Genomic DNA, 19,612 nt, shown 5'->3' on the forward strand with positions numbered 1-19,612 from the left:
GTTCAGAGGAGACACACAGAAACAACCATAGAGGCAGGCACCTTGAATCTGAATGTATTTAGGAGCTCTAAAGTAAGGATTTTTATACACGATGAGTTGGTATTACCATTTCAAAAGATGTAGCCAGTGAGGCAGGCACAATTATCATAACTATTCAGTACAAGGAAATGCAAAATCAATCAGGTAAAATGTTTCTCATGTAACAGATTTAGAGGATCAATTTACAGATGTCATCAATCTTCCTTACTAGAACACAAAGTCACTTGTAGTTAACAGTAAACCTTCAAAGAGTTTGAAGTTTTTTATACCCCCTGGGTCTTAATGAGTTTTTGTGAGAAATTCTTATCTAACATTTAGCTTTTACCTTTTAAAAGTTTCTTGACTTAATCAATGCTTTCTGTACCACAGTGTCAGAGCCACCCTCATCTACATATGCATAGCCTTATAAACCTGCGTGTTGTTGGAAGGTTGTAATCATGTAAATGACTATGAGGCAAAGTGTTGCAATTCTTAAAAAAGAGTTTGTGGTCAGTGACTCTACTTCAAAGAAAGGATTCTCACCCGGCCATTAGGATACCCTTGTGAAGAGAGGAAAAGAGGAAGTTAGAGTAAACCCCTTTTGAGAACTATGGGCTCAGAATTATCCTCCACCTGGAGAGTTCCACAGGCTTCCCAGGAGACTTTCTTGCCTTCAGAGTCAAATGCCTCAGCCTGTGGAACTTTTTTGTCACACAGAATCTACTGGGGTTGATGTGGCACCATACCATGCTGTGCTAAGCCCACCGTACTAACAACTCTACCTTTATATCTCTCTATCATTTTAAACTTAAATGATGCCTAACAGATGACATTCTATAAAGCACATTTCTACAGAATCAGATAATTTAGCTATATTACATTATCTCTAAGGACTCAGTCATACAAATAAGTATTCAAATAAATTGCAGGGATTGTTGGACCAAAAGGAAGTAGAATTTTATCAGTGCTTCTCCAACCCCCACCAAGATTAGAGAAGGTTTGATAAAGACTATAAGTAGAATAGCATGAGTTTGAGAATATATATCCCCCAAACACATAGGAAAGAGGCCCAATACTTAAAACATTCCCATATTTTTCCTGAAGAAGATCATATTCAAAATACAACTATATCATAAATTTCTGTTAGATATTTAGGTTTGTTTAAGTTTATGACTCTTTTCCTTGAGTGTATCTATATGTACCACATGAATGACCTTGCTTCTGGATGTCAGAAGAGCAACTACTCCCATGAGACTGGAGTTATAGGCCATTGTGAGTCATCATGCGGGTACTTGGAAACAAAGCAAGGTCCTCTACAAGAGTAACAAGTACTCTTGACTGCTGAGTCATCTCTCCAGCTCCAGTACCATTTGTTTTTTTCTCCACACAGTTTTACTCTTTGATTAAGTATCCAAGACACCTGGAGTCTTTGGCGACTTGTTCTTGTAAATGAGAAAGGCCAGATCCTGATGCTCATCAGTCCTGTTCTCATTTGAATGCCACACCCACCCTCATTTGAATGCCCCACCCCTGAAGAGAGCCCAGAAGGATCCTCGGATCTTTTTCCATTTAACAAGTTTCTCCCACAGTCCTCATGTTTCATCACATTTATTAGTTAACATTGATGTAGCTGGGGCTAAGGAAAGGATTCAATTTCAGTTCTGTTAATTTCATTTCCAAATCAAGTTGCCTCAGGATGGTAAATAGTCAAGTAATGCAGTTTTCACAGAACCCATTAATAGCCAATCTGTGTATTGTCTTAATACCATCCAACTAGCAGGAGGATTTTTCCCCCAATTGCCATTTAAGACTTTATAACATTAGGAAATTTACTCTGTAATTAAAACCATAAAAAGCATGCATTTATGGCTTTAGCAGGTCGTTAAAAATACATAAGTATCACTCTTAGAAAATGCTGACTCTTCGAGAGATTTTTCTGGGAGTCAAGTATTTTTCTTAACCATATTTAACATTTTGTACTTGGCCTGCCAATCTTTATTGCATAGCCCACTGCACAGATAGAGGCATTCTTAGCACTGTCAAGAGTCTCCAATAAAAGATCCTTGATTTATTCACACACAGTGGCTCCTTTAAAAAATAATCTTTTCTGTGTATTTCTCTAACAAGGATGCAACTGTGGGACAGAAATATTTCTTGTTTCCCAAGTCAATTCTATTATAAATTTAGAAGTACATTAAGGTCTGCACATGTGAAGGAAAGGAGATACAGCTATTTAATTTCTTAGATTTATTGAGAACCCCTACAAGATTGTAGATTGTCCTCTTAAGCAGGCCAGAGGGTTCAGTAATAACCAGGTAACTTCTAAACACAGGTCACAGTTCTTCTGATTATTGCATAGATGGTTGTTTACTTTGTATTGATTTATGCTCTGTTCTCTATCCTTCTTATCTTGTAACCATCAACACCACAGATAGCTTTAAGACCTGACTCCTGGTCACTTTTCTTTTTAGCTGGTGTCAGTTATCCAGCAAATGCACTTCAATTACGGAGAGGGAAATGTGTAAGTTTTTGTCCTTTTAGCTTTCTTGGTTCTCATATGATGAAGAATTTGAAAACTGCAGAGGAATTACTCTAGGGTCATTGCTCTCTGGTTTGGAAAAGGAGAGATATCTCAAAGTAGATGTATAAATTAGATCTTTAGAAGATATTTTCCTTAAAAACTTTTTTGTTTGTTCTTGTAAGCCAAATCAAAGTGATACTTTTTTTTATTACACATTTAAGAATCTCACAGATACTTTATCCCTATAGTGTAGGTTGCTTCAGGAACCAACTATTACTCATTTCCTGTTGTGTAACTGTATTCTCCTTCTGAGAGGAAGGAAGGCTCATAGGCTAAGGAAGATAAGATCATAAAAACATTGCAAATTTCATGAGTCAGATAAAACCAGTATGCAACTGATGAAATGAATTGATAAGACCTGATATTTGTACAGGTGTAGCAATACAGGGTACCATACTCTGATGGGCTGTTCAGTGATGAAACTCCCTTTAGATTATCCATGTTCCTACAAGAACTCCTAGTATGCTCATTGATTCTTCCAGCTCACTGGAGTAGTTTATTTGGTACATTGTAGACTCTCTATCATAGTGAACATACTTTCAGTTACATCTCACAGAAAAACATACATTCCCACATCCTCTAGCCTATATCCTCACTGTCAATAAGTCTACTGCAAAGCATGTTTGTGTATGTTAATTCTTCACTTAAAATATTACTGTGAGTAGTAGCTTATTATTGACCTATACACTATCCGTATGTCTAGAAATTTAACATTATGATTTTGACCATGACTTGTGCTTAAGTACTCAAGAATATGCATCATGTGCTGTAAATGTGGCTATACTGGGGTTAGGTATACAGCAAAGAGATCACCTCCTGCAAATATACTTAATATCTTTAAACCCAGTACAGAATGTTATAGCATAATTTTTTTTCACTGTGTGAAGTTTCAAATGCCAATTTCCATCTCCCTTATATCTAGTTGCAATCATTATTAAGAGATTCTCTTGTCTCAACCTTCTATAAACACAAGCTCCCCAACTCTTCCCTGTTGTGTCAATAAAACGAGTTTAACAGCAAAGGACTGAGCAGGAGGAAGAATAGGGCTAGACTTCCTGCCAGCCAGAAGAGTGGGTGAAAGAAAGGAAGCAGAGGATTCAGCCATGGGGAAGGAGTCCAGGAGATACTGTTAGAAACACACCTGAAGCAGAGATAGCCATAAAATGCAAATATCCAGAGAATTTGGCTGGGAGGTAGCCAGATTAAAGTAGAGACTTAAAATGGAGTAATAGTGCTCAATTGTTGTATACTTAAAGCTAGTTAAATAAATATATTAGTGTAGTCTAAATTATTTAGCAGCTTTCTGGGTAAGAAGAAAATATAAAATATGTATTATTAAAATGTTTGTGCCAGCATTTCCTCCTTCTGCACACACCTTGCCTCATGCTTTCATGGCTTCTCGCCCATTCTCAAATACAAATAAGGTTGGGGACCCATTTTTTCTTGTTTTGTTTTCTTTTTCATTTGCATATCCAGTGAGTATTTTCACATCATCAAAGCATCATTTCTTCTTAAGGCGTACACCCTTTCCTCATCCTAAGGCTGACTACATATGCTGTCCTGGGTTCTGTGAGGTCGTCCAAACTCATGTCTTATGATGTAGACCTTATTGGTTTACCATTTATTCAGAATAAACTAGTCAGTTTAGATGCTAGAATATAATTCCATCCATTCAAGTTTCTCCCTGCTCTGGTACCATAATGACATCTCTGACTTATATACACTTTGGCATCTAGTTTTCAATATTCCACTTCAAACCAGTTCCAGACTTGACTGACTTGAGCTTGTGGATCAAGAATCTCAAAGCTCAAACCTCAACTCTGTTTCTTCCCTTAATCCAAAACTGTGTGCTGCCCCTTTGCTTTCTGGTAGACACGAATTCCCACACTTAAACCCTGCAACACCACATCTCCTAGAACTCCATTCTGAAACTTTAACCAGTTTCTTGATACTTTTGATCATTGTTATTTGACTCACGCATTTTTTTCTTGTATTAATTCTTCACATATGATCAACAAGTTCTGGTCTTGTCTATCCCTAAATCACATCCCTAAAGGAATCCCTGATTCCTTCTTAAAGCTGTCTTTAGGTGATTGGCTCTCATTGTAAATCAAAGATATACTACATCATCACTATGATTCAAGAGGCTCATCTAAAGCTCTACCTCAGCAGACTGACAAAAGAGAGTCTTCTGGCCTCCTTGAACTGATGGATGAAAAAATTAGGTAGCGGAATCTTTTAAGTGATTTCTCTATGCTGTTTCTTGTCATATCCATGCTGCTCCAATAAGCCAAGTTCTCAGTATTACAGCTACAAAGAAGGAACTTCTTCCCAAAACTGGAATAGACGTGTAAGCAATCGGGTCTCTAGTGAATCTTCTAAGGACTGAGAACCAGGTCTAACAAAGCTACTGGGAATCCCAGGAAGACCTTGTGAAGAAGATATAATGCAGTTGACATATTTTTGAGGTAGGGGTGCTAGAAAATATAACAATATTTGCACTAAATAGTTAACCCACAAATTTCTGATAACTGTTTTATCAGTAACAGGAAATGAGTATAGTCACAGAGATGTTTAAAGTTTTAACTGACAAAAAGTATATAAAAGCCTCAGGTGCTTTCCCTAGGTTGGTATTATTGCTCAGTTCTCATATTAGTTCTTTATCTAAGTTTCAAATTCATTCTCCCTTCCCGTACTGCAAAATAAAAGTGCAGATAATATGTATTCAGTGATGGGAGTATACTAGACAAGTTTTACTCTGCATAGACATTACCTTATTTAACTTCATACTTACAAAAACCCTGTGAGGAAATTATTTTTGACTCCGTATTATAGATGGAAACTTTTAATGTTGTGTCCCATTTACAGAAGAAAAGTTAGATATCATCTCCCAAACCTAGAGAGCATTAACTTCTGTTTTAACTCTGAAAAATCATGTGTTCATTATCTGTGTGATTCTGCTGATTTTGTTCTTGTATCATTTTTTTTTTTGCCTCAGAATATTTCCAGTGCAGATGTAAGATGAGTTCATTGGTTTTGCTTGGTCTTTGTTTCTAAGTCAACAACATAGGGAACTCTGCTATGACTCTCTGCTAAGTCTAAGTCAGTTGTTTGTCAAATCACAGAAACAGAATGTCTGGTATAACCTAAGGGACAATTAAATTTATGATGGCTTAAGGTGCCAGAGTTTTCAGTCCATCTTCAAGGGTGAGTATATTGGAATAGAATTGCTCAGCTCATGATAACCAGGAATTGTAGGAGAGCTGCAACAGGAAGGGACAGGGCAAGATGTGATCATGAAAAGCATCCATAAATAGTGATCTATTTTCCTCCAGGCTTCATAATCTACAGTTCCACAATCTCTATTCAAATATTAAGCCATTCAATGGAGGAAAACTTTCCGTAGGTCAGTGCTTTTCTGCAAACCCTCAGTGGCATGCGACTGAGATATATTTAATCAAGACATTAACCAAAATGAACTGTTACAGTATTATAACCCTTATGTAGTAAAATATCAAGTGTTTCTGAAAAAAAACCTGTATTTTCCAGTCATTATTGATTTAATTTAATTTAATGTCTGGCTTATTTGAAATAAGGAAAGCATAAAGCAAAGAGTGACATTACATGTTGGATGTAATGTCTTTTAAATACAAACTTTTAATTTGAATGAAGTATAGACATAAAATGTAAGATTACATTTTCTTATTTTTAATCATGTGTAAGTGTATCCAGGTGGAGAAATATGCATGTAAGCAGAGATTCCTTCAGAAGACGTAGGCTTTGGTTACTTTTGGAGACAAACTTAGAAACAATAGTGAGCTGCCTGATTGGGGGTGGGAGGTGAAGAAACTGAACTAGGGAAGTGCTCTTAACCATTGACCCATCTCTACAGCCTCAAGCTAAAATAGTCATTCTTGAGAAGTTTCGACTATATGAGATAAAGCTTGCCTCATTGGAATTACAAGACAGAATTGCTTTAGAGAAAAGAACTGTAGACAACTTGAAGGTGATACTCAGGAGTCAGTAGAGTTCCCACAGCTGCAGCATGCAGAATGAAACAATTAAGGAGATATAAACATAAGTGAGTTTGCTTTCCATCTGATTTAGGCTGCATTGTGCAGCTCCTCGGAGACTATTGTTGCAACCACATCAACCTTAGTTATCTATATGGGCAGTACCAAGACCTGAGAAATAACTGTGTTTTTAAGCATAAAATAGGCATAGATTACATTTCTTATTTATTTATTTTTTATTCCTCCCCCATCTCCATCCCCTTCTCCTCTGAGAGGTTGTTTCCCCCACCCTTTTGGGTGTACCCCTATCCTAGTGCATCAACTCTCTGCAGGAATAGGTTTACATTTCAATCAGAAGATCTAACTGCAGCAACAGTCACCTAGGAGACTGAGCTCAGAACACTGCATAGGAAAATCTCCCTTCTGGGTTTGCTATGCCTCTTCTTTAGTGATCACGGAGGGGAATGCGTTCAGTTTGTTTACTGGATAAAAAAGATGGGGTTGTGTATCCACTCAAGGTTAAGTGACTGGAGTGCAAGAAGGTTCAAACTGAGACTCAGGATTTACTCTACTTGCTGTGTAGAGCACGAGGTCCACACAAGATACACAATGAATGTTTCTGGAAACATAATGGTGCTTTCCAAAGAGGATAGAAACATAGTAAATTTTTAAAAGAAGTTAGTGAGATAATTACTTCATTCAGAAAAAAAATGACTAATTGCATATCCTCAAATAATATAAACTACAATAATCAAATATCATTTAGTAAGTGCCAGGATGACATGTCATTTAAGAACACTAATAAAATATATTTTATTAACTCTTTTAAGACCTCTTATATAATTATATTTTGGGAATTAATGGATTAATATAATGTTTAAATAAAAGACCAAGAATTCAGGGTGCTTGTAATTTTGTGGATAAATGTACAAATCTGAACACATTGTAGACTGTAAGAATTCAAATATACAACCATATAAGAAGAGTATTATTACAAACATGGATTCCATTCTAAGAACTCAGAATGGATGAATCCACTTTTTAATTATTACTCTACTCTAGGTATGTCTAATTAACTGGCTTAAGTTCATACTTTAGAGGGCTCACATTAGAATGTAAAAGTTTAGAGAAAATATATACAGTTATATCAGAATGTATTTGATTTTGCATCTGAGACAGGATATTACTATGTAACTACATAGGAGAATGGGAGGGAGTGTCTTACAGTCTCTGTGCAGCACAGAGTTCTGGTCCTGATTCTGAATACAGGAATATCAGGCATCAACTGCTGCATCAGCCAGAATGGAGTTGAGATTCAATCTAGTAGGCAATTTGCTGGTATTTTCTGTCAACAAAGTAATTACATGTTCACTGCAGAAAATCTAAATAGGGTAAGAGAGATTACTATAGATTAAAGTACTTGCTACCAAGCCAGATGACCTGAATGTGACCCCAGAACCCACACAGTGGAAGGAGGGAAGTGGTTTTGCAAGTTGTCCTCTAGAGTATTATGTAAGTGCCATGGCAGGCATGTACCCCCTCCCCCGACACACATTCACACACACACACAAACACACACACATACCCACACACCAAATAAATCAATGTAAAATAGAAAATTAAATTAGAATTACTATGGAAGGTAAATAGTGTCTTATGTTAACATATAAAATAATTTCACAGATATTTCACTAAAATCCTAAGATATTTTGTGTGTTTATATATCAAAAGCACATAAATGTATGTTTAATATAGATCACATAAACAAATTATGAACCTAATTAATGCAGCTCAGTGTAAACATTTAACATTTTTATCTGTTTACTTAAGTTTAATAAATTTGGAGCTATTAATTTAATTTAAATGTATGCATTAAGTTTATCTCTCATTAAGCTAATTGAATATATATGCTCACATAATTGTAAAGTCAAGCAACTTCATTAGCTTACCATTTGAGAAGTAAGGAAGGAATTTTCAAATATGTTTGACTAATTCAGTGGTTCTTAAGATTCCTAATGCCACCCTTTAATCATGTTGCGATGACCCTCAATCATAAAATTAAATTATTGCTACTCCACAATTGTATTTTTCCTACTGTTATGAATTGTAGTTGAATATCTTATATGCAGGATACCTGTTATATGACTCCTGGAATTCCTAAGTCACAGGTTGAGAACCACTGGATTAGGTGACTGCTCTGTCCTTAATACTGGTTTATTATTTGTGTATAAAAGTTGGGCAGTAGGATTTAATCCCCTCAATTTCTTAAGTCAAAATGAAGAAAAGTCATTTTCACACTATTTAGAAATAAGTGCTTTTCCATTAATTTTGCTTAGATTGTATTACTGTTAAGGCTTTTACAACTAACCACATGTATGTGAGAGTTTCACTTTTAAGTCTGAAATGGTCCACTCATCAAGACTGAGACAAAATCTTTGACCTTAAGCATTCTCTAATAAAGCTGTATGTAATGAGTAACATGAATTAAAAACCAGTCTCTCATCCTTATGCGGTTACCTAATGGAGTTTTTGTATGTGAAAATAGAGACTTAACCCTATATAATACAACATAAATGTATTATAAATATAAACGTAAAGAAAACTCAATTTTCCATTAGTAGTTATAAAGCAAGATATTTATTTTCTCTTTTTCAAGGTCTGGCAGATAGCAGATACATAAATGGCATTTAATTGCTAATATAGTTAACTTTGAAGATGTGTGTCTCAGATCTGTGTCTTGAAAATTAACTCAAAAAATATATAAATATATACAGGAAACACATGACACAGACACACAAACATAAGCACAAACAGATGCATAACACACACATACACACACACATGAGGGGATGGGGAAATGACTGCAAAAAGCTTATTTTGTGAAGCGTTAAATACATTTCTATAATTTAGTTTGAAAAATCATAGACATAGTTATTTTTATTTCCTGCTATGTCAGCATTTGAAAAGCATTATTTGCTTTTAGACTTATTAACAGCAAGTAAGTTAAACCTTACTTGTATTATTCGCTGTTGGAAGAAAGACACTCCACTTATGAGTATGTATAGAGATTAGTAATGGGTGGTGGCATGTATACCATTCTGCTCTGAAGTGATGATCACTGAAATGATGACTGTTGTCCTGGACACAATCTAATGGACTTTAATGATCACATTAATTTTGAAATATAACCCAGGTCAAGATAAAATAGCAAAACAGATACTTAAATGAAGTTACGCACAGTATTGATTTTATTGCTACTTCCATAAATATGACAGGCTGCTGTAACTTTAGGTCCAGATATGACAGGTCATTTTCATTGTCTGATTTAAAGTCTTTGAGTGTTCTCTTTGTGTGTTTAAAGTCTAAAAACATTTTAAAAAATTAAATTTCTTCCTGAATTTCATAAAGTTGAACTTTTTAAAACAGAAAGAATTGTTCCTCAAATACACACTTTTAAAGATGATTGTGCTTGCTTTCTTTCCCTTTGAACTTGGTGTGTGCAGGCAGATACCTATTTATGCATGTGTTATTGTGTATATATGTCATCCTCCAAGAAGTGAATGTGTATATAACTAATAAGTTTTCTAGGCAATTTATTTGAATTTTAAGATACTTTTCTCTATCATTATTATGTATTAGTAATGCTATAAGTAATGTTAAATATCCAAGGGTCAGTTTTAAAGGATCATTTATTTAAATAAACCAAAAGAAGGGGAAAAGGGGTAAGAAGAAAGGGAAGAAAGGAGGGAGGGAGGGATGGGGGAGGAAAGGAAGGAAAGGGGGAGGCAGAAAGGAAGTGCAGGAAAGAAAGAAGGAGGCAGAGAGGGAGGGAAGGAGAAAGGTAAGGAGGGAGGGAAAGGAGGAAAGAGGGAGGGAGAGAGATAGGGAAAGATGAAGGGAGGGAAGATGGAAGAAAAGAAATTCATGGAGCAGACTCTATAGTCTACTGATCAATTGTGTTTGCTTTGAAGACGGCATGATTCAGAAAGTCTTCTAAGTTTTTTCCCCCAACTAATTGAGAAAGAATTATATCAGAAGACACATTTTACATGAGAAAATTCTGAATGATAGATATATTGATTTATAGTATGGGCATCTATATGACAACTTAAAATATAAGTAGGATTATCAATTATATCATCTATCTGTTTCTTAGCAAATAGCTTCATGACCTTTGCACCTGTAGCTTGAGGTTTGTACCTGGTGGGAGGGGTTAGATAATAAATGTGTAATACCAATGTCCAAAAGTCAAAATAGGTGAACACTGAAAACTGAAAACTGGACTCATAGGCAAGTGGCTAGGGAGCAAACCTGAATTCAAGAATCATGACCATTGGCTGCCTGTCTGTATAACAGGAAGGACGGTTTTCAACATTACATCAGATTCTGTGGGTATACAAAACAAACACGAAAATATACTTGATATATGTCTCAATCAGTGAAGTGCTTAATTAAGATGTGAGTTTGGATTCCCAGGACACTTGTAAAATCTAGTCACAGTAGTAAACCTGTAACTTCAGCTTTGGGTGTAACAGAAATGGGTAATACCTGGTGCTCTCTGATTATACAGTCTAGTCAATCTATAAGCTACAGTTTCAATGTGACTCTTCCTTTAAAAAAATATGCTAGAAAAGTGATCAAGGAAGAAATCCAACCTGGACCTCTGTCTTCCACATGTATATGCCTTTGTTGTATATCATTGGCTAGCAGTAAATCCCTCTCTTACAGTAAAGAATATGGGATTTTACTGAAGTTTGACTTATTGGTTACCTTTAAGAGTATCTGCCTCATGGGATTTAACAAGATTTAAAATGATCAAAGATATTCATGTATGTAATTAAGACTTTCTCAACTTCAAAGCACTGTGCACATCTAAGAAGATATTAGCATCTGATATGCTATTCTAAGCAAGGTTCCTTTTAATACTGCTAAAGCAAAGACTACAAAGATTTCTCTAGCATCAAAGAACTCTCTGATATATGGACAGACATATAAGTAAGGGGGGAAAAATTATAGAAGAGGAGATAGGGAAAAGAGATAGCTCAGCCTGTAAAGTGCGCGTCATATAAGCACGAGGACACGAGCTCCAAACAATTCTTTTCACCTATGATAATCCCAGCACCAGGAGTCAGAAACATATTTCTGGAGCTTAATGGCTAGGAAATTTAGCCAATTGGTGAGATCAAGGCTTATGTAGAAAGTATGTACCAGAAAAGAAAGTATGAGGAACCACCAGACTCATTTCCAGAGTGGTTTTACCAATTTGCAACCCCACCAGCAGTGGAGGAGTGTTCCTCTTTCTTCACATCCTCGCCAAAACCTGCTATCTCCTGAGTTTTTAATCTTAGCCATTCTGACTGGTGTAAGGTGAAATCTCAGGGTTGTTTTGATTTGCATTTCCCTAATGACTAATGATGTTGGGCATTTTTTAAGATGCTTCTCAGCCATCCAAAGTTCTTTGGGGGAAAATTCTTTGTTTAGATCTGTACCCCATTTTTAATAGGGTTATTTGGTTTTCTGGGGTATAACTTCTTGAGTTCTTTGTATATATTGGATATTAGCCTTCTGTCAGATGTAGGGTTGGTGAAGATCTTTTCCCAATTTGTTGGTTGCCGATTTGTCCTTTTGATGGTGTGTCCTTTGCCTTACAGAAACTTTGTAATTTTATGAGGTCCCATTTGTCAATTCTTGATCTTAGAGCATAAACTATTGGTGTTCTGTTCAGGAACTTTCCCCCTGTACCGATGTCCTCAAGGGTCTTCCCCAGTTTCTTTTCTATTAGCTTCAGAGCGTCTGACTTTATGTGGAGGCCCTTGATCCATTTGGAGTTGAGCTTAGTACAAAGAGATAAGGATGGATCAATTCGCATTCTTCTGCATGCTGACCTCCAGTTGAACCAGCACCATTTGTTGAAAAGGCTATCTTTTTTCCACTGGATGATTTCAGCCTCTTTGTCGAGGATCAAGTGACCATAGGTGTGTGGGTTGATTTCTGGATCTTCAATCCTATTCCATTGATCCGCCTGCCTGTCACTGTACCAATACCATGCAGTTTTTAACACTATTGCTCTGTAGTATTGCTTGAGGTCTGGGAGAAAACTGGGCACATCACTTCCGGAGGATCCTGCTATACCACTCCTGGGCATATACCCAGAGGATTCCCCAGCATGTAATAAGGATACATGCTCCACTAAGTTCATAGCAGCCTTATTTATAATAGCCAGAAGCTGGAAAGAAGCCAGGAATCCCTCAACGGAGGAATGGATACAAAAAATGTGGTATATATATACAATGGAGTACTATTCAGCCATTATAAACAATGAATTCATGAAATTCTTAGACAAATGGATGGAGCTGGAGAACATCATACTAGGTAAGGTAACCCAGTCTCAAAAGATGAATCACGGTATGCACCGTGGATATTAGCCTAGAAACTTGGAATACCCAAAACATAATCCACAAATCAAATGATGTCCAAGTAGAATGGAGGAGTGGCCCCTGGTTATGGAAAGACTCAGTGTAGCAGTATAGGGCAATGCCAGAACAGGGAAGTGGGAAGGGGAATAGGGAAGAGAAGAGGGCTTATGGGACTTTCAGGGAGTGGGAAGCCAGAAAAGGGGAAATAATTTGAAATGTAAATAAAAAATATATCGAATAAAATAAATAAGCTTAGAAAGAAGGGAGTGAAGCAGTTCTGAACAATGGAGGAAAGGACTAAATCAACCATCATCTCTTACATGCTGACTCCAGCACATGCACTGAGCTGGTCCTAAAACCATAACTTGATTACCCAATATTTTCAGCCACCAGGACTTCTGAATGACAGTGGTAATGAGATACAGATGTCTGTTTTACTAGTCCATGACAGGCATGAGAGGCAATGGTGTATGTCTGAGTTGAATTAACATAGGGGTAAGGAAGTGATGCCACATAACATAGCATGGCCAATTACATAGGTATTTATGATGTCACACATAAATATATATATATAGCATACACATTTTTTCATTTAAAAATAAAAGAATGCATATTTGCATGTCAAAAAAAGAAAAAAAGAAAAGAAAGTGTGGAAAGCAATTGAGGAAGACATCTGACAATCCTCTGCCTTCACTTACACATGCTCACCCATACTTACTCATCCCCACCATGTGCATACAGATGAATGGATACACATGGCTAAAAGAGCAGAGAGGGGAAGTGACTGGTATTCTTAGTGGGTACAAGCAATGGATAAAAATTCAAATAAATTAAGATAAATAGTCAGACAAATAGGCACACACTATACTTCAGCTCTGATCAGGGGTATGACCAACTTCTCAAAGACACGGATTCTACTCTCGTGAGTGATAGCTTGTGGATTGTCTTTTCTGATGAAATTGAAACTTGAGATTCTATTCTCACAGTCTTTCAGTTTCCTACTCTCTCTCTTTCTCCCTCCCTCTGTGTATGTGTGTGTGTGTGTTTGTGTGTGTGTGTTTGTGTGTGTGTGTGTGTGTTTTATCAGGCTTGGAGACAGTCATCCTTGCCCACTGAACATCCCGTCAGTCCAACTCCTCATGCTATTGAAGTGATAATCATGGCTGTGACTTTGGATAGGAAGTTTCAGATGGCCTACATATTTGGCACTGTTGTCCATAAGAGTGGGAAAGAGAGCTATACATATTGCTATTTTATTAAAAAAAAATTTAGCTGAAGGTAATCTCTGTATTTTCCTCACAGTTGCGCCTTCTTCAGGATGAAGAAAACTTTTTTTTAAATCCTTGTGCATTGATATATAGACAGTATGACTTCTGATGAAAAAAATCTGTGATAATGGGTTAGTTTGAAATGAGTAATATTGCCTACAAAATTAGAATAAATGCTCCAGTTAAATTAATTTACCCATATATAATTATTTTAAATTAATATGTAAATATAAATAATTTAAATTAAGATAGGCCTATTTATAAAATATGCCTTATAGTCATTTATATAAGCACGTGTTTAATTCCAAAAAATAATACATACTTACTGATAGCAGTGATTTTAATACTATTTTCCTTACCATTTAATATGTAGCTAAATCAATAAGAAAACAAATGGCCATCAACATTTTAGTAGACCACAGGAAAACAACTCCAACAAATTTCCTGTAACTTCTTAGATCCTGAAGAACAACTTAGAGTAATTATTATGACCTTCATATGCCAAAATAAATATGATAGACATTGATGATATAATTATATCTATAACTATCATATATATGTCAAATATATATATTATACACGTTATATGTGCCTATCACCTATATTTATATCAGTATATTATTTATAATATAATATGTATTTATTATATAATATGTTTCTCTCATCTATGCTTCTATGTATGTATGCTTATGTGTGTTTGTATTTATGTACCTACCTACATATCTGTTATGTATCTATTTGTATCTATCCAAGTAAGTACGGTTATCTAATGCAGAAGAAATACTTGAACCACCACCACAGATCATTTCTATCCAGCATAATCACTTTGTATTTCAAATGACATTTATATTCATGACTATAAGATTATACTCTGCCACTCTCTTTGGAGGCTGATGAATGCAAGTAAAATTAATTTATATCCACCTAACCTAAAATCGTTCAGCATGCTAATTTGTTGCTCTTTGGTTGAACAGAAGTCTGTGTTTTTTTCTTTATACTTCTTATATATAAAACCTGTAAAATGTTAAGGACATAAAAATACTCATTTGGTGTTTGGAAAAAATGGAATGTGTCAAATTGCTCCCAGTGACAATAGCAAGTGAACAAAATTCAAATGAATTTTAATGGTGTGACAAGATATATGTGTACTTGCATATGAGAAAGCAGAGCAAAAAAAAAAAGTTCCAAATTTGAGATGCAACAAAAGAAATGATCTTTTTGATGGAGCAATATATATGATTTGTTACCTGTGATAGAATTGTAGCAAACTAATTTGTGTAATCCATGAAGCGCAGTGATGGAAACATATCTGAAGTTTTACAACTTACCTCACGATGCTCTTTCTTCTTCCTGAATGTCCAATGATCATACAGGATGATTCATACTGCTTTTGGTAGGAAAGAACTGGGGCTCTTAGAATTCATCAGTGTGGGGACTCTTACCCATTCATCCAGTGTTTTCTTTTATTCTTCAGTAACAACTTTCTGAACAGAGGGAGAGGTTATTTCTTAGTTTCTTTATGAGTCAAGTTCCATTCAGAGGAAGGAAGATACCACATTTGAAAAGGTACATCTGATGGGTTCATGTAGACAGGATTACAGCTTTAAAATACCACAGTAGAAACATCAATAAACATGGAAAATCAATTCAACTACAGAGAAAATAACATTTCATGGTCATGTTAGAAATAGCTATGGAACCATAGAAATTAGACTGTTAGAAAGGGAAGTTCTACTGAAAAAATATTGGGAAGGAGAAATTTGCATCCAGGCTCTCATTGTGAAAGGCCTGTGTTGAAGTATGGAAATAATTTTTATTTTCATGGGGTCAAATTGCCTTCTGGTTTTTTTTTCCAATTTCTACTATGCCTCAACTGATTTCCTAATTCACGATGGCCTGGATTCTATGAAGGAAACAGATTTCAGGCTTTGTGAGCAGTTCTGGAGTCTTTCAATTGCTCTAGTCTCTCCTGTCTGATATGTTAACTACTGCATCCAAGCAGTTAGAAAGTGGTTCATTCTGAGTTCAAATGCTCACAAGTGTGAAATCAATGATTAATTTTAAATGCTAAATGCAACAAAGTAATGGACAAAATATCATTAGTAATAATTACATTGGCTAATTAGTAAAATAATATTATTTTGAATTATTAAAGTATATAATTGAATTAACTTATTTTCAATGGTGCTACAAAAGTGTTAAAAATATGTATAAGGGCCTAAAGAGATGGCTAAGTCAATGTTGTTCTTGCCAGGCAAGCATGATAACTTGAGTTTGAATTCTGAGATACATGTTAATGCTATGCACAGTGGAACATGTTCATCATCCTAACACCTGTGAATTGACTGCAAGAGGCTCCCTGGAGCTTTATGCCAGCAAGTCTAGCTTAGATCATAAGTTCTAGGTTCAGTGGGAGATTGTTTATCCATAAATAAGATGGCAGGCACAGATGTTTTGAGCTCCATATGCAGGAGTTCCTATGCACATGCATATCTTCATAAACACATATATATGAGTAAGCATATACACAATAATGTATTTGAGGTACTAGCTCGGGCAATTAGACAACATAAGGAGGTCAAAGGGATACAGATTGGAAAGGAAGAAGTCAAACTATCATTATTTGCAGATGATATGATAGTTTACCTAAGTGACCCAAAAAAACTCCACTAGAGAACTCCTACAGCTGATAAACAACTTCAACAAAGTGGCAGGTTCTAAAATTAACTCAAGCAAATCAGTAGCCTTCCTATACTCAAAGGATAAGCAGACTGAGAAAGAAATTAGGGAAATGACCCCCTTCACAGTAGCCACAAACAGTATAAAGTACCTTGGAGTGACTCTTACCAAACATGTGAAAGATCTGTATGACAAGAACTTCAAGACTATGAAGAAGGAAATGGAAGAAGACCTCAAAAAATGGAAAAACCTCCCATGCTCATGGATCAGCAGGATTAATATAGTTAAAATGGCCATTTTGCCAAAAGCAATATACAGATTCAACGCAATACCCATCAAAATCCCAACTCAATTCTTCACAGAGTTAGAAAGAGCAATTATCAAATTCATCTGGAATAACAAAAAACCCAGGATAGCTAAAACTATTCTCAGCAACAAAAGAAAGTCTGGGGGAATCAGTTTCCCTGACCTCAAGCAATACTACAGAGCAATAGTGTTAAAAACTGCATGGTATTGGTACAGTGACAGGCAGGAGGATCAATGGAACAGGATTGAAGATCCAGAAATGAACCCACACACCTATGGCCACTTGATCCTCGATAAAGGGGCTGAAAACATCCAATGGAAAAAAGATAGCCTTTACAACAAATGGCGCTAGTTCAACTGGAGGTCAGCATGCGGAAGAATGGGAATTGATCCATCCTTATCTCCTTGTACTAAGCTCAACTCCAAATGGATCAAGGACCTCCACATAAAGCCAGACACTCTGAAGCTAATAGAAAAGAAACTGGGGAAGACCCTTGAGGACATCGGTACAGGGGGAAAGTTTCTGAACAGATCACCAATAGCGCATGCTCTAAGGTTAAGAATTGACAAATGGGACCTCATAAAATTACAAAGTTTCTGTAAGGCAAAGGACACCATCAAAAGGACAAATCAGCAACCAACAAATTCAGAAAAGATCTTCACCAACCCTACATCAGATAGAGGGCTAATATCCAATATATAAAGAACTCAAGAAGTTATACCCCAGAAAACCAAACAACCCTATTAAAAAATGGAGTCAATGTTAAACAAAGAATTTTCACCTGAAGAACTTCGCATGGCTGAGAAGCATCTTAAAAAATGCTCAACTTCATTAGTCATTAGGGAAATGCAAATCAAAACAACCCTGAGATTTCACCTTACTCCAGTCAGAATGGCTAAGATTAAAAATTCAGGAGACAGCAGATGTTGGCAAGGATGTGGAAAAAGAGGAACACTCCTCCACTGCTGGTGGGGTTGCAAATTGGTAAAACCACTCTGGAAATCAGTCTGGCGGTTCCTCCGAAAACTGGGCACCTCACTTCCAGAAGATCCTGCTATACCACTCCTGGGCATATACCCAGAGGATTCCCCAGCATGTAATAAGGATACATGCTCTACTATGTTCATAGCAGCCCTATTTATAATTGCCAGATGCTGGAAAGAACCCAGGTATCCCTCAACAGAAGAGTGGATGCAAAAAATGTGGTATATATATATATACAATGGAGTACTATTCAGCCATTAGAAACAATGAATTCATGAAACTCTTAGACAAATGGATGGTGCTGGAGAACATCATACTAAGTAAGGTAACCCAGACTCAAAAGATGAATCATGGTATGCACTCACTAATAAGTGGATATTAACCTAGAAAACTGGAATACCCAAAACATAATCCACACATCAAATGAGGTACAAGAAGAATGGAGGAGTGGCCCCTTGTTCTGGAAAGACTCAGTGAAGCAGTATAGGGCAAAACCAGAACAGGGAAGTGGGAAGGGTTGGGTGAGAAAACAGGGGGGAGGGAAGGGGACTGATGGGACTTTCGGGGAGTAGGCGTCTAGAAAAGGGGAAATCATTTGAAATGTAAATAAAAAATATATCAAATAAAAAATAAAACAACAACATATATAAATGTGTGAAAAATCTATTATGCTGATATAGGCAGGCACTATATTCAACAACAGTTATCAGAAGGCTCTCTGTCCTTGCCAACTAAAATATGCCTGAGTGTAGGTTAGCATATTAGAGTGATGGGGAGAAGAAACATAGCAGAAAGCCTAGAACCCCAATGTCTGCCTGGACATGATTAGAGGAAAAGTGGAGGGAAGATGAGAGGAAGGGTTGTGGGAGGGGGTGACTGGAATGGTGGAAGTGAACAGAATGTAAAGTGAATCAGTAAACAAGCAAACAAACAAATTAAAAAATCTATTTTGTGAATAATTCTTTTACAGAAAGCAAAGGTAACAATGGAGTGTACCTGGAATGTCTCTGGTAATTCCTAAATTCCTTTCCCTCTTTGGTTTCTGAAGTATACTTGGACTAAATGAAACAGTAAAAAGAATAGAGGAAAAGAGTTCTATTAGGGTGTGTGTGGGGGTGAGGGTCAAGGGAGAAAAGCAGAACATGAAGACAATAGAGGCCAAGAACATTTTTGGTTATTCTCTGTGTCTGGGCATTGGCCACCTTTAATTAGCTCTCAGGAATCAGTGATTCTATGGAGAAAATGTCTCACTGTGAAACTGCAGATCCCGTGTCTCCAAAGCTCATTCTGCTCTTTCTTATAAGTGTGACTTGAAGTGATATTCCCAGGAGAGTTTTCATCCTACA

This window comes from Apodemus sylvaticus, chromosome 19 (assembly GCF_947179515.1).
Source record: "Apodemus sylvaticus chromosome 19, mApoSyl1.1, whole genome shotgun sequence".
NCBI classification, from domain to species: domain Eukaryota; kingdom Metazoa; phylum Chordata; class Mammalia; order Rodentia; family Muridae; genus Apodemus; species Apodemus sylvaticus.